The 15,110-nt window shown below is 38.2% G+C and overlaps 1 protein-coding gene across 5 annotated transcripts in view; it reads right to left on the reverse strand.

Moving 5' to 3' along the window:
• Nucleotides 1-6,423, reverse strand: part of LOC140271997 (band 4.1-like protein 1) — a 40,997-nt gene extending 34,574 nt beyond the window's left edge. For 4 of the 5 annotated variants that reach the window (XM_072367298.1, XM_072367297.1, XM_072367295.1 and 1 more), the window contains exon 1: nt 6,149-6,423. The gene's annotated coding sequence lies outside the window, so the exon portion shown is untranslated. The remainder of the gene's footprint in view (nt 1-6,148) is intronic. The other variant, XM_072367299.1, reaches the window with a different exon arrangement.
• Nucleotides 6,424-15,110: the final 8,687 nt, after the last annotated feature.

Here is a 15,110-nt window from a genome sequence, read left to right on the forward strand (position 1 = left end):
TTATACACTGTCTTTTAGTATGTACTCCATATTGTTATTTAAATTATTGTACTTACACTGACATCCACAGAAACCACCTACTGTAATAGCCAATTGCTCAACATTCCTCAGTGAGCATCTCTTTCCGCATCTCTGCTTTACTATTGGAGCCTCCCTTCTAATGGCCTAAACGACCAGTCCATCAATCCTAGCTGAGCTGAGGCTGGCGAGGGAGAACCAGGTATAGGATGGTGGGGGTGGGGTAAGGGGGAGTGGTGAGATGTCCTTGCTCAGGAGAAACCACATATACACATTCTCCAAACCTGTGGCACTCAGCAGTCTTGAAAGCAGATTGCATGGAATGACTGTAAAGTCTTCTGCAAATCACGTCACCCACAACTTAGATAAATGATACCACATCCAAACTAATGAGGCTGCAAGTTCATCCCACCAAAGAGAAAGGCCCATGAAGAACTGTGCGACCCATACCTACAAAATATAAGCACTCTCTTGTAGGAAAGGGTCTGTACTAACATACAAGACTATCACAGTTGTTACACATCAACATCTGTAATCCTTTGTACCCCCTTTTGACCTGATATCAAAAATGTATTATGAGAAACCTTGTATGCATTTGCTTCAACGTTTCTTTGGATTCAAATAAAGTGGAAAGTATGCATATCAAAATTATCAGAGCAGGGAGTTTGGGGCAGATCACTGTGAAGTTAATCCTCAGTGATTAAAGCAAATCAACCGGTGAAATACCTCAACGTGAGCTGTCAAAGTGCATCATTTGATTTATGAGATGAATATCTTAAATATTAATGAATTCACATATGTGAAAGAGCCAGTATCCTCAATCCTACACCACAAAGTAATCTTACATCTGTTTAGTAGAGAGACTTTTTTCATTGATTTTAAGGTCAACTTTTGCTGGACTCGGCATGAAAGTAAGACTTGGACTGCTAACGTGTTTAGAATTCTCTACTAAAAACATTTTCTTTTTCAAAACTCAAACTGAATATATATTTGTGACACAGACAGAGACTTACTGTTGATACGCTCAGTGCCAAAAAGAGTTCAAACATGCTGCAGCAGTTTACATTTAGAAAGAGACTGACGAACAGTGCTGACGAACATTGTCGTCTTAAAACAGTCGAAACAGATTCTGAACATCCTGACCTTCACAAAGTTATATTTTGTCAAGCAGCCTATGAAGTGCATACATTACTGTCACTGTGTTCACCTCCTGTACAAGTATATAACAGGTAGGTGATCATAGCCACTGCAGTTGCAAAGGCTAAGAGGAAAACATATTAGTCATGAAAGTATATGTACATAGCACTTTTCTAATCTAGTTGACCTTTTACACTGCAAGTCACATTCACTCATTCACACACACTCATACAGCACATCTTAGGCCACTTCGACATGTGGCCTAAAGGAATAGAACTGTCAGACAAATGTCAATCATAAATATATTCTCTATATATTCTTCTCTATCAAAACAGCCATTATAAATGAGAACAGGAGTATCGCCTCCTCCATAATCGCTGTAAAATAATTTCTCCACATCCTGTGTTTCAGCCACCTTTTCTTTCTAAATCAAACAGAAAGGGAACTTCACTCTTCGCCCAACGACAGGAAAAACAAAAGGCACCATGCTGTGCTAACTGGAGTGGTGAGTGTTGCCACCAACAATAGTTAACACAAAGACATCAAACATGCCTGTTTAATATGCTGTTACCATAGAAACCCTAACATCATCTGTCAAGCATATCAAAAATGAGATAGAAAAAGAGAGATAGAAAACACAGCCTATAGGGTTATTTTACTGGCTGACACATACACATGTGTGAGGGAGGCACAGGTGGACCATCACATGGCACTGAGCTGAAGAATGTGACAGTTCATGCAGAGACTAACACTCTGCTGTGACACGGTCGAGAAAGTGGTGGTGGTGGTTTTGTAGATGGAGGATGACCAACAACTTTCAGTGTAATGTCAGTTTCTTTCTGGTCAGCTTTAAGATGTTTGCAATTAACACAAAAGCTCTGCCAAACAAGATGTGTATTTTTAGCAGAGTTTTTGTTACTGTGCAGGGCACGATTAATTATGGAGGAACAAAATTCTGGTTAGACCATGGAAATCAATGGTGTAATATGTGATGGTATCAAAGTGAAAATGATGGGGATGTTGATGTTTAATAAGCGGGACTCTCAGTATCTATTTGATACTCGTGCTACTGTGTGCATGTTGCTTTACCTTTTACCTTCTTTGCTTGGTTTTTGTCTTTTATTCCTTTTAGTGAAGCACTTTGAAACAATGTTAAAAAGAAATACTGTACAAATTAAGATTTACAACACAGGCAAAAGCTCCCTCTTTAGAAATATCGGGAAGATGTGCTGGTTTAACAACAAGCTGGAGTACTGTCAGCGACAGCTGCTGATGATGATTAAACACTGCCAAAGAAATGAAGACATGTTTCCTCAGTGACATGGAAACTGTTCAGGTTTGCAAAGTCACGCTTTTGCTAAAAGAGCTAAAAGTCTATTGGAAGTAGCGGCCTAAAAATGTCTTGCAGCATCAGAAATATACCAGCAATAAAATTTTCCACTATCACTCCATTTGACACAACAGGAAACCGATGTGGCGAAGCTTTAACACTGGAGTCTCGTATCAGGAGAGACCAAGTAAACTGGGTTTGCTGAGACACTGAAAACAGATCATGCCAAGTAAAAAAAAACAGGTAAATGCTGGAGTGAACAGCCAGAGAAGATGTTGGACTTCTAACCCTCTAATCATTTGCAATCAAATGTGCTTTGACAAAGTACTGCACACTGACCTGATACCCTTGCAAGTGTGCTGATGTTGCACATATATACAGTGAGTATAGTTTTCATTCAGAATGTTTCTTTTTCTTTTAGCAGGGCTACTGACAAACAATGATAAGCAGTTTCGTGGTCAGGTATACCTGTATCATCCTTATGTAATGACAAATTGATTTTAATTTTTCACTGGGTTGCTGTTCAAAGGGAACCCTAAACATGCAATCCAAAGAGATTTTAAAACAAATTAGCGACCATTGTTAAACTGAAAAAACAAAACAGATCTATCTGAGAAATATTAGAAACAGGTGGCAAAATCAAGAATATCATACATTATTAAGAAGGAACGTGCTAGTGAGCTCAACAATTCCATAATGCCTAAATGCCCCCAGAGGACAATTAAAGTATATGATTGTAGAGTTCTTAGTGAGTAATAACTCCCTCACAACATTTTGCCAAGTCGATAATACTCAATGAAATACTGAGGGACAATATAAACAGTTTACCTCAACATGCAAAGCACTGAAAACACTCACTTAAAGACAGAAAGGCCATGTTAGATTTAGCCTGAAGACATATAAAGGACTCTGCCCAGCTCTAGAAATAGATTCTTTGGACAGAGAAAACCATGATTGACTTGTACCATAACAATGGGAAGAGAGAAGTATGGAGTGGAACAGAGACAGCCAGTGGTCCAAAGTATACCTCCTCTGTGAAACATGGTGGCAGTGTGATGTCACAGACATGTATGGCTGCGAAAGGAAATTTCTCTTTGGTTGATTGGAGAGTGTGTCACAGTGCAGATGGCTCAAAACATACTCAAAATATACAAGCGTATATGTAAAAAGCAAATGGAACGGCCAAGTTAGACATCTGCCACTAACTCAGTTTATTCAGACAGTCATCACTACATTCAACATGTAATGTATGTTAATATGGTGCAGCCTTTTATTACAATACTTTTTTTTACTCTTTGAATTAAAGCTGAAAGTCAACACTTCTGTCACACCATTATAGCTTAATTTCAAGTTCAGTGTGATGGTAAACGGAGAGGAGAAAAACTAAAAACTGTCTCAACTTGAATTCAACTTTACTTTCAGCTAAGGAACTGAAGAGCTCTAATAACATAACCATGTTTTCTTTTTTCTTTGCTTATTTAAAAAAAAAACTCATTACCTTTACAGCCACTCATTCTGATGAGTATCAGCAATCACACTGATATCCTTCAGAAAATCCATTACTGCAGGTATTAAACTGAGAGTCTCATCTTGCGATAACATGGCGCTTACCTTATGAATATACCTCTGTCAACCCATTTTGCCAGTCGTAACTTTAGTATGTTAATTTGTGCATCATTTGTGGAGATAATGCACAAGTGACAGTTTATTACATGCTGCTATCCTTGATATGCCTTTGAAAGCTCCTCCAACTTCAAAGCAATTTGAGTTTATCCGCCGGAGAACACACATTGGCTCTGCTTCAATGAGCTATTACAAATCGATCATACTGTAGAATGACTTCAAATATGCCTCAAGGGAGAATTGTATAAAAGTGTGCTACCTTAAACAAGCATGTGTGCTGAATTTACCTGTTAAACACATATACTCAAGTGCAGCATGCTAAAATACAAGATATGGACAAACACTTAGATTGTATCCAGGGACTGGTGACAGATTATAGGTTACACATTAACCCTAAAGTACAAAGTCACCGCCTGTGTGCATCATGAGTACATCTGCCATATAACCTTGCTAACCAGCTTTTAACTAAGGGATTTCTGCTCAATCTTCCTTATCACAGATAAAAGGGAAATAAAAGGGACTCTTTAGGAAATGTGATTACTGTATTGACAGTCAAGAAAGTAGAAATTCTTTTTTTTTTCTATGCAGGTGTTTAGGAGAGTTTGCACACAAACAAAAATGCTTTGCCCATTAGTATGAACCAGAAAGTGACTGTAACAGAGGAACAGCCCTCTGTCAGTGGTTGAACACCAGGGAGGCAGAGAGTGGAGCAGGTGAAAGGAAAATTAGGTTGGAGGAAGCAAGGGAGGGCAGAGACATGGATGGACAGATGGATGGATTGTAGATCTAATTTGCCCCCTCCCTGACTCTGCCTCCACAAACTGAAAGTCTGGGAGATACTATAGCCTGCGGTGTGACTGCAAAGGAGCCAGATACTCAAGGGCCCACAGTCTGTTTGAAGGGGGAAGAAGGGGGTGCAGAGGGATGGATTACTGATGATGAGAGCTCACAGTTTGACTTGTCTGAATATGATGAAACTTGCTGAATGATACAGTCATATAGATAAAGCTATTGCCCTTTACTTGATAAACTATCTGGTTTTGTTAGACTCTCTTGATAACAAAGTGTCATTTGTTATTTTTGGTTAATTGCAGCATCATCTGAAGGATGACTTTAAAATCTAATCTGCATTTAAGTTTTGTTTAAAGCTTGTACAATGCAATATTCAATATTTGTTTGACAGCCTGAGACACCATCCAGCAAAGGAAAGATAAATAAAATTCTTATTGGTTGAACTACCCTAAGAGAGGCAGCTTGTTGAACTGAATAAATGTAAAAACCTGTTGAAGAAAACGTTAAATGAGAGGATATGATAAATAGTCATATAAACCTAATGAATTATTTTATTTTATAATTTACCCAAAAAAGGCGATCTGATAAGTTGGATCTCAGTCATTGTGACTGTAGGCCTTTACTGATACACGTATGGGCAGTTTCTTTTTTCAACACAGTCCACTTGTTTGAGAGCATTTCAAATTTAACAGTTCACATTCTCACAAAGCAGTTCACACGTTCAGGAAACCTTGGCACCCACGCCTGCCCCCTCTGCCACGCCCGCGTCAATACACTCCTTCTTCAATTAGCTCATTCTTTTGAGCATCAGCTGTTAGCCTATGGCTCATGACAGAAAAATCACAATTACATGTCCATGAATAGGTCTGAGCGATTGTTCGTTGGTAGGATGTGTTCGGCACGAGGCGTTATGACATTCAGTAAGACAATAAAGATGCGCCTGCTTCCCACTGGGCCTTGATATACATTAAATAAATGATGTCCTCTATCAATGCATCTTATTAAACCAGCCTGCCGACCATGTTGGTTGTATTAAAGTGTGTGGTAACACCCTCTACATCCACCCGTGTCACCCAAGGCACAAAGCTTTGTCTTTAGAGAGCATCTAAAACGTGCAGGATATTGGTGCAAAGCTTGTCACCGGCATGAGATGCTTTTCCTCATATGCCGACATTGTCACTTCTCTGTAACCGGTAATTGCAGCATGCACCTGTTCCGCCGTGTGAGACAAACAAATAAACTGCATACCTGCCCAGTCGGGTCCGGATGTCAAGCCACAGTCCAGATTGTGTTCATAGAGATTGCAGGAAATTGGAGGACGGACGCCGCCACCGCCCCGGAGCGCCTTTTTTTCTGACACGGGAGATGCAGCGCTGCAGGCTGGGACAGGAGACAGGCACAAGTCGGCAGGGATGGCTAACAGTCTGGAGGGTTAGGAGGACAGAAGAGGGGCGTTTTCACGGTGTAAGCAAGGGAACTCCTAACGTCGTGCGTAATGTGTGAGGACCGCTATGCTCTTGACACGCAGCTTCTCTCATCGCTTGCTTCTCTAATTTTTAGGTCATCTTTCCCACAGTAAAGCTCAGCGCAAGGAGCTTTTGGCAAAAGATGCTGAAACTCACCGTCCTATTGCCCCGTTTCTTTGAGATCACTTTAAACGTAATTGTAATGACTTCAGTACAGAATTTAGGGCGTTAATGAATTTTTATTTAGGCTGTATGGGGGAAAAAAAAACTAGGAACAAGGAAGACCATTTCGAATCATATAGCCTATTGCAATAATATCCCTACACTAAAGGTGGTTAGAAATAAGCAAAGATGATGTAGCCTACGAAGTCTGGTATAGCATCATAAAAAATGACTGGCTGGCATTAGGCTCAGGTTATCCCTTAATCTTTAATCTTTTTTTTTTCTATTTCTGCCCGACCTTATGGTGTGGGGATACTTGCAAGATTTTTTAGATACCGTAAATCTTAATCCAGGCAAAGATCTGACAAATGATTAGTAAAAAAAATCAAATAAATCAATAGATTATTGAATTAAGTAAATGTTGACCTGATCAACCCTGTATTGTTGTGAAACCTGTCTTGAAAAGTTAAAGGTTTACCATATTTGTTGCAAAAGAAATGAGGCATATACTCCATCCATTTTATTCATATTGTTACTGGGTGGCCTCTTCAGTGAAGGCACAATGCATAGAAACACACAGTCGGACCCAGATAAGTGGCCTCTAGGTTAGAACAAGTTAAACAAACAGCAAGAATACCCAGATATCACTGTTGAAGCAGACTTCACATATCCCAGCATCTTCTTGTATTAAAACAGCTCTGGAGATATGCACTTCAATAAGAGGCTCCTTCAGAGCTTTGTGTAATGAACCTATCTGTGTAGGAGCTCCATCATATGTCATACATGATCTTGTCAATAACTGGAAGTCAACACTCTTTGAGTGACAGTTGAAAGTCTTATTGATACCTGCATACATATATATTTATGCATGTTTGTCTATAAGTGTGTGTATATTGCATCATAGAATACCCACACACTGAGCATATTTTACATTCATATGCATGTGAGAGCTCATCTTTAACTCCCCACATCCAGTAAAGACTGTCATACTGTTCCTTGCAAGCAGTGTGTTCAATGGATGAAGGCTAAGTGGGTGATGTATTACATTGGTGACTCACAGGGACCTTCTGTGCTGAACGCCTTCTCTGGCATTCATGCACAAGTGTTCTGTTGAAATGCAAATATGCATACAGGAAAATCAATTCCTGTCATGCTTCAGCAGGTCTCCTTCAGTTGGTTGGGCAAAAAAGAGCATATGTGATATATAGAGCATAAACCAATGCTTAAGGATATGTCTGAATCTTTTATTGCTCTGGTAAATTATTGAGTGCGGCCTTTAATAACCACACGCCCATTTCAAAATTGTGTAAGATATTATTTGATTATTTACTTGAGAACATATGGAGCAAGAAGTCATTACAAATAGTTGTGATTAGATATCTCCACATGGTGGCGACCATACACCGTCTTCACACTCATCACAAACAAGATAACAGTGTTGACTATGTTAACTGTATTCTTCACCCTTAACAGCAAGCACATGTTCGGATCTTGAAAGCATTTCATTCCCTTTGCACCTGCATTTTTCTATGTGATCATTCATATCTTCTGGCAGTCTCTGTGCAAACCATCACCAGCATTCCATACATGACAAATTTGACAACCAGCTCTGCCTCTCATGTGAAATATTAGCATTTTACTGTTATTAGCAACAGAGCAGCACCTCAACATGCCTTTATTTGAGCTGTCATGTGAGGGGGTGAAAAATGAGACACATGTCACCGGCATGTCTCATCACATATGGTTTATTTGAAATTTGAAGAGATTTCAACATCTTAGTGAGATGGAATGTTAGTCTCTCTGATTTTTTTTTGTGGGGGTAATTTTGTAAATTGAATGGTTTCATAATTAAATTTTCTAGTCACTTGAAAATGTTTTTTTTTATATAATTTGCTGCAAGTTATAGCTAAACTCTTTTGATCTGAGTCTGAATTTGGCCTCCACAAGAGAAGTCTGAGACTGCCTGAGACAAGGCTGAATTTAAGATTTATTGATCCAGAAACAGATCAACAAGTCAACATGAGAAGATGATCTATCTTAGTTGGACCATCTCCGACGTCCAATGAAATATATTACAAATGCCTGCATGGGACTTTGAGTAATTCAGCTTACAAACAAAAACAGAGTTAATAACACATTACATTACTACACACTGCAGACCGTTAAGATGGATTCATGAATCAATTCAATTTTACCATGTTTTACTTTTATGTACTGATTTGTGCAGCCTGGTGTCTAAAAATACATAGTTGCATGGTTTTGAACTGAAGTTTCATAGTGAGAAAAAAGCAAGAAATGCTGCACAGCAATTTCAGTAAAGGAATGAACATCAATCATGTTCTGTCACTGTTTTTCACATTCTGCATTCAAAGCTTTTTAAAAGTCCAGTCCTCTGAGATCCTTGTTATGGTAATCCCAAGAGTTCGAGTAAAGGCAGCAGGACTTCTTTTTCTTGGTTCTTGAGGACGTTTCACCTCTCATAAAAATGGTTTCTTTAGTTAAAGCTCTTAAAATACCATGACCTAGATGACTGAGAAGCTTCAATGACCATAATCACATATTTCTGTTAAAGATCATTAATACTGTTATAAATGTATTCCCTCATCTTTTTTAAAATTTGATATTGAACTATCTGAAGATGTTCTAATTAACTCCTGATATCCCTGCTACAGCTATAAGCCTGAAACTTCCAACCAGCTGGTTAGAACAAAGGAACCCGTTTGGTTGAGAAGTGGAACATCTTAAAGAACCAAGAAAAGAAGTCTGGCTGCATTTATTCAAGCTCTTAGGATGATTGTGATGTGTAAAGCCTGAAAAATCAAGTAAGGAAAATCATTCTTAACCACTTCATAATGATGGAATAGCACCATTGCAGCTTATGTCATTTCGTGTTCAGTACCTTCTTTGTTATTCCTCGTTCTGGCAGTTGTGTTTAAGACTCTCTCTGACTCGTCGTTAATTAGATAAAATGCACATGTAGATTCCTGCAAGTTGATATATGCTTTTACTTTTTTATGGGATTTCCTTTTCTTTATATTACAGTAGTACAGTTGAGGCACAGCACCTCAACATCTGTCTCTTTATGTTAACAATCTGTGGAGTCAGAGACGTGACCAGACCCAGTACTGCAATATATACAAGTTTCCTACCAGTCATGAAGCAGCCCTTTCTGCCCAGTCACAAATTAGTTCAAAGATGAGCGTTAGCAGGTGAGAGTTTGAGGATATGTAATCCCCTTGGTTGATGGTACATTATACGTACACACTTTTGTTTAGCTTGTTTGTGTACAGCTGTATAAATTGAGGTTGGTCTAATGGGGATTAATGGGGATAAGAGCATGCTGTGTATATGGTCTGTTCACTGACAGTTAGGTGTCATCTTGTCAGTAACTTGTCATCTTGGCCTGTCTGACTGGCTGTTTATAATGTGACATCCTGATGTGTTCTAATTTCCAGACCACAAGCCTGTTAAGTTGGCCTGACTGCTTCCATCTCTTTTCCACTGAGGCTTCACTCAATTCAGGCTTAGCCAGAAAACACAGAAACCCTTATGGTGCTTCCTATAGCTGTGCAAGCAAATTAAGCTCACATCTGGATCTCAGTGATGCTGCACCTTACTCTTCTTAAAGAGATACAATATGTGGAGTAACGGGCTTTTTGAGTTTGCACCCTCGTGTAGGTGGCTTCCTGGAACACATGGCATGTAAAAGTGAACTTGGGCCATGACATCGGATACTTTGTTGTTAATGTTTCAAAATGCCTCCTTTTTATATCTAAAATTACTTAAATATGACTTGTCATTTTAACTTGTATAGGGTGGATTTCATGTTGTTGTACCCACAGAGATTCGTTCGGGACACAGATGTTTTTCCACATTATTCAGTTGAGTTGTTTTAATACAAGGATGTGATAATGAAGTATTTATCCTTTGGGATATATAAAGTATTCACTTAATCTAATTTAAATCTAATTGAATTGAATTAAATTTCTGCTTTGACTCACTTTGACAAACATCTGTTCCTCCAGAATAATATCTTGGACTCAAAAAGAGCTAAATTCTTGCTGATTGCCAAGTTTGACCAATGTGATGATTTGTTAGATAACTAGACAGAAAAATGAAATATGAGGAGTTGAAACAGCATCACGTAAACAGAGTGCAGTCATCAAACTGGACGCTAAAATATTTTTGTAAAGCTCGTGAAACCTTGTGTGAGAGCAACACTTAGTATTTCTTGCAAACTGAAAACGCTGAAAGATACGACGACTTGTGATCATTCAGTCACAAGGTGAAATGGCATGTGTGGTTGACTGAGGCAGAGTTCAAGCTTAGTTTCATAGATGTTCTTCTTAAAACAGCTGTTTTTAACCATCCTTAGCCTTCATGTACAATTTTTCTCCTCTTTGAAATAAACGGGAGTGATGTTTGTGATTTTTTTTGTGATCTTGTGATTCAGTTTATCTATATAGCACCAAATCACAACAAATGTCATCTCAAGGCACTTGAATGATTCATTGTAATCATAATCCAGTTAAATCTATCTAGTCATTCTATTAAGAATTATTGCAATTCACACACACACACAGAGCCAATTATACATCATAACACCATTAAATTGATACCTGCTGAGAAAGAGAAACACAAGTTAATCACAACAATCATGCTAAGTGTACGTAATGTCACATGAGGAAATAAAAGGTAGAAAAAAAGAATGCAAAATGAGAAAAGTTGTGTCATAGGAGGCCCCCCAGCAGTCTAGACCTATAACAGCATCACTATAGGATATTTCAAGATCACCGGAGCCACCCCTAACTTTAAACGTTATCAAAAAGGAAAGTTTTAAGCCTAATCTTAAAGGTAGAGAGGGTGTCTGCTTCCCAGACATATACTGGGAACTGGTTCCACAAGAGAGGGGCCTGATAACTAAAGGCTCTGCCTCCAATTCTACTTTTATAAACTCTGGGAACCACAAGTAAACCTGCAGTTTAGGAGCAAAGTGCTCTGTTGGGAAAATATGTAACAATGAGATCTTTAAGGTATAATGGAGCTTGGTCATTAAGAGCTTTACGTGTGAGGAGAAGAGTTTTGAATTGTTTTCTGATTTTAACAGGGAGCCAATGAAGAGAGTTTTGTATTCGATTACTGAAAATGATACACATGTATATGTGCTGCTTTGTTGTTAGGAAAGCTTGATTAAAAAGTTCAAAGGCATAAAAATGTTATCAGTGAGAAGACTCTGCAACCAATCTGTCAGGTCAAGGCTATGAGGCTAACAAAAGTTGTTGATAGTTTCAACTCAATAATGGATGCAATGCATTAATGTTTCTGTCTTTCAGACCTCGGGCGACATTTGCTTGTTTTTTCCTTTAAAAATGTAAGAATCACGTGAATCCCATCAGGCTAGTCATCATTTTTTAAGACATATCAAGGTCAAAAATCAATGTCCTCTCTGGTTCTGGTTTTATATGTAGTTTCTCCAGAGGCCAAGAAGTAAACATTTTGCTGATTTAATGGCAAGTTGAAGAAAACTTCTCAAGCAAAGCTTAGGTTTTAGAAAACTTTTTTAAAGTGGCCTTAGGTCTAAATTAATCTCAGTGACTGTGTGTCAGTTCTGTTTTGTTGTGATTTGTGTTTTTTTTATTTGTTTTCAATGAAACATTCAATAAGTTAAATAATATATATGTTTGTAAAGAACCCACTGGTGCGTGAATTCAATTTAGTTGATGTGATCGATTCAATGCTGTCGCAAAATTTCCTGCTTTACTATGGTCATTGGGCGCATAACACAAACTTAAAAGTTATGGTCAATTTGTGAATCCCTGGACATACTGTAATCAAACACAGTCATATTTCCTAACATTATTTGGTTTATTCATTTTTTTATATTTATATCAAGAAGAATGTATTCAAATGATACATTAAAAACTGGTTTAGCTTTGTACTCTGCAGAAACGGAGGCCTTAAGCACTGTTATGAGGCCTTGACAGCTGTTACAGATGACGTGTGTGATGTAAAAAGTAAGGGAAAACTCTGGCATGGCGTTTCTGTTTGAAGAGATAGAATGAAAGTTACAAGCGGACCAAAAAATTGTAAGAGACAGAAAAATAAACGACAGGCAGCCAAGTTTCTTGCCTGAATCTAATCAGCAGTTCAGCAGTGAGCTTCAAAGTAAGCTTCTTTCATTGGTCTCTGTGAGTACAGCCTCACCCTGTACAGGTGGCCACCTTGAAAAACGAAAACCTTGCTTTTATTTCCAGAAACACGTCTTTTTTTTTACTTTTTTTTTAAATACTCTGTTAGATTCACTGTGAGCCTAAAAATAGATGATTGAGTATAAAGCAATAAACAGATCACCAGCACTTCGATGCAGCTACAAAGGCAGCCCAGTCTTATATTATCATGTTTAATAGCTGTAAAACTGAAGAGGCACATTTTTGGTGCAGTGTTGTTTTGGGATTTATCCTCATGGCAACATCAGAAAATTGAGGATGAAGCTTTGTTATGTGGTCAACATTGACAAAGAATTTTTTTCTACACTGAACAAATTCATTACCAAATACTGCCATAAAAAGTGGCCGACCAAAAACATAAAGCAAGTGAACATGGGGGTTGGAGTCTCACCTTAATTCATATGCTTTTAAGAGCATTCCTTTACAGTCCTATACAGTTATGCAAGTAGTAACGTTGTGTTTGGACATTCAAAATCTGAAAGTAGCATTTTTAAATCATTACGTGTGAGAAATACTGATATGCTCATTTAGACTTTGGGAGATTTCTTTTTAAGGTTGCAGGCAGCACATTCTAGATATTTGTCTTAGTTTAAATTCAGTTTATAACAACTGACTTCTTGCTTATTTCTGGTTATTAACTGTGTGAGTTGTGCCAGACTGCTCTGTACATAGCATCAACTGTGGCATATAGAGGTTTATGCTTCTGTGCGTGTTTGAGGTACATAAAATGTAAAAAACTGTTACGGAAGTCTAAACTAACTAACTGCTGCATGTATCATTTGATCAGTTTGACAATAGAAAAAAAAAAGAAAAACCTTGAAAACTTTGATACAAGTGTCATTACTGGTGTGTGTGTATATGAAGATAATCTATGTCTGTCATGATTATGCCATGTTGTGGTGGTTTTTTGATGGTGCTGAGTCGCAGGTTGAGCTGAGCAGGCTGCAGAGCTTCTGCTGGGTGGAGTCTGGTCTGCTGCTGCTTGCACACCTGCATTCCATCTGCTCATCAAAAGACCTTCTTAAGGACCTGCAGGAGCAGCCAGCCTTCGCCGGGTTCACACTGAAGCTAACACCAAATCCAGCAAAAATCATTTGGTTGTGTTTGCTAATGAGAACCTGAAAACGGAAGGCTACAGAACTGTAAATCGTGAGACCTGAATTTGGGAGGGTTATATTAGTCACTTCCTTGTTTTCCCCATGTTTAAGCATAGAAATTGTTTTGGTATCCAAACTACTTAGTTAGATTTGAGATTTTTTTATAGTATATTTTAGATAAAGGCACTTCTCAAGGTCAATCTGTCATGTTTGGTCTCGACTACCAGTCATCCAAGTCATGATAATTCTGAGCTCTTGAAGAGGGGCAACTGGGGAAAACCAGGAAAAACAAATCCAGTTGTAGCTTTTAGGGTTAATTGCATTATAATATGGTAATACAGAGTTTCGCCATATTTTGCCCACTATGTTGAAAAATGAGGGTAGAGTCTTGTCCTGATTTATGACAAAAAAGGCTTGAAACTCATATTCTGTCATATGTACCTCATATGGAAACCTCTTTGTTTCTCAGCCAAGAGAGCCAGATCTCACTTCCACCCTGTCACACAGGCTGAGGCTGTATTTTGAGACTGTATTTTGCACCATTTAATCTTGTCTAAACCTTAAACAAGAAGTTCTGGTGAAGTTATTTTGATGGCTAAACCTGACCAGAAAGTGATTGAGAACAAATAAGGAAACAATAAGGAAAGGCTATTATTTCACATGAAATTTGTAAAAGACTTGAACAACAAAGTTTTAGATAAACTAAGTTAAAACAGCAAAAAAATATATAAAACATGTTGGTCTCACAAAGATGTAAAAACCTTGGCCTCCACCGTGGCTAAAATGACCACCCCTTCAAACTCAAAGCAGATTTATATCGATATATATATATATATATATATATATAGATTGTTCTTTTCCTGGTGCATGTTGCTGCCTTGAGTCACCATTTTGCAGCTGTACAGCTGGTTAAGGTGCACTATTCACTTGTTATGGGCTATGTAATCTGTAAAAGTACACTATAATCTTTTAAAATCGAATCCATCAATGAAACAAAAGTCTGTCAAACAGTGATATGTAAAGTGTGCTAGGATTTCCCCCTCCATTTTTGTAAACTATTAGAATGAAATTTACCTAATTTTCTGAATTATAGTCCATGTTACATTCACTGCGCCTCTGCACGGTGCACATAAGCACATGCTCACTGTCACTCATGTAAGAACTCCAGGCCTGCAAACAACTCTACTACCATTCCAGTGAGAGGAAAAAAATGTTTTTCTCTCTCCATAATAGTCGTTAACATTCCTTCACAGAATTG

This window comes from Leuresthes tenuis, unplaced genomic scaffold, assembly GCF_036924035.1.
Source record: "Leuresthes tenuis unplaced genomic scaffold, fLeuTen1.0.hap1 SCAF_16, whole genome shotgun sequence".
Classification (NCBI taxonomy): Eukaryota; Metazoa; Chordata; class Actinopteri; order Atheriniformes; family Atherinopsidae; genus Leuresthes; species Leuresthes tenuis.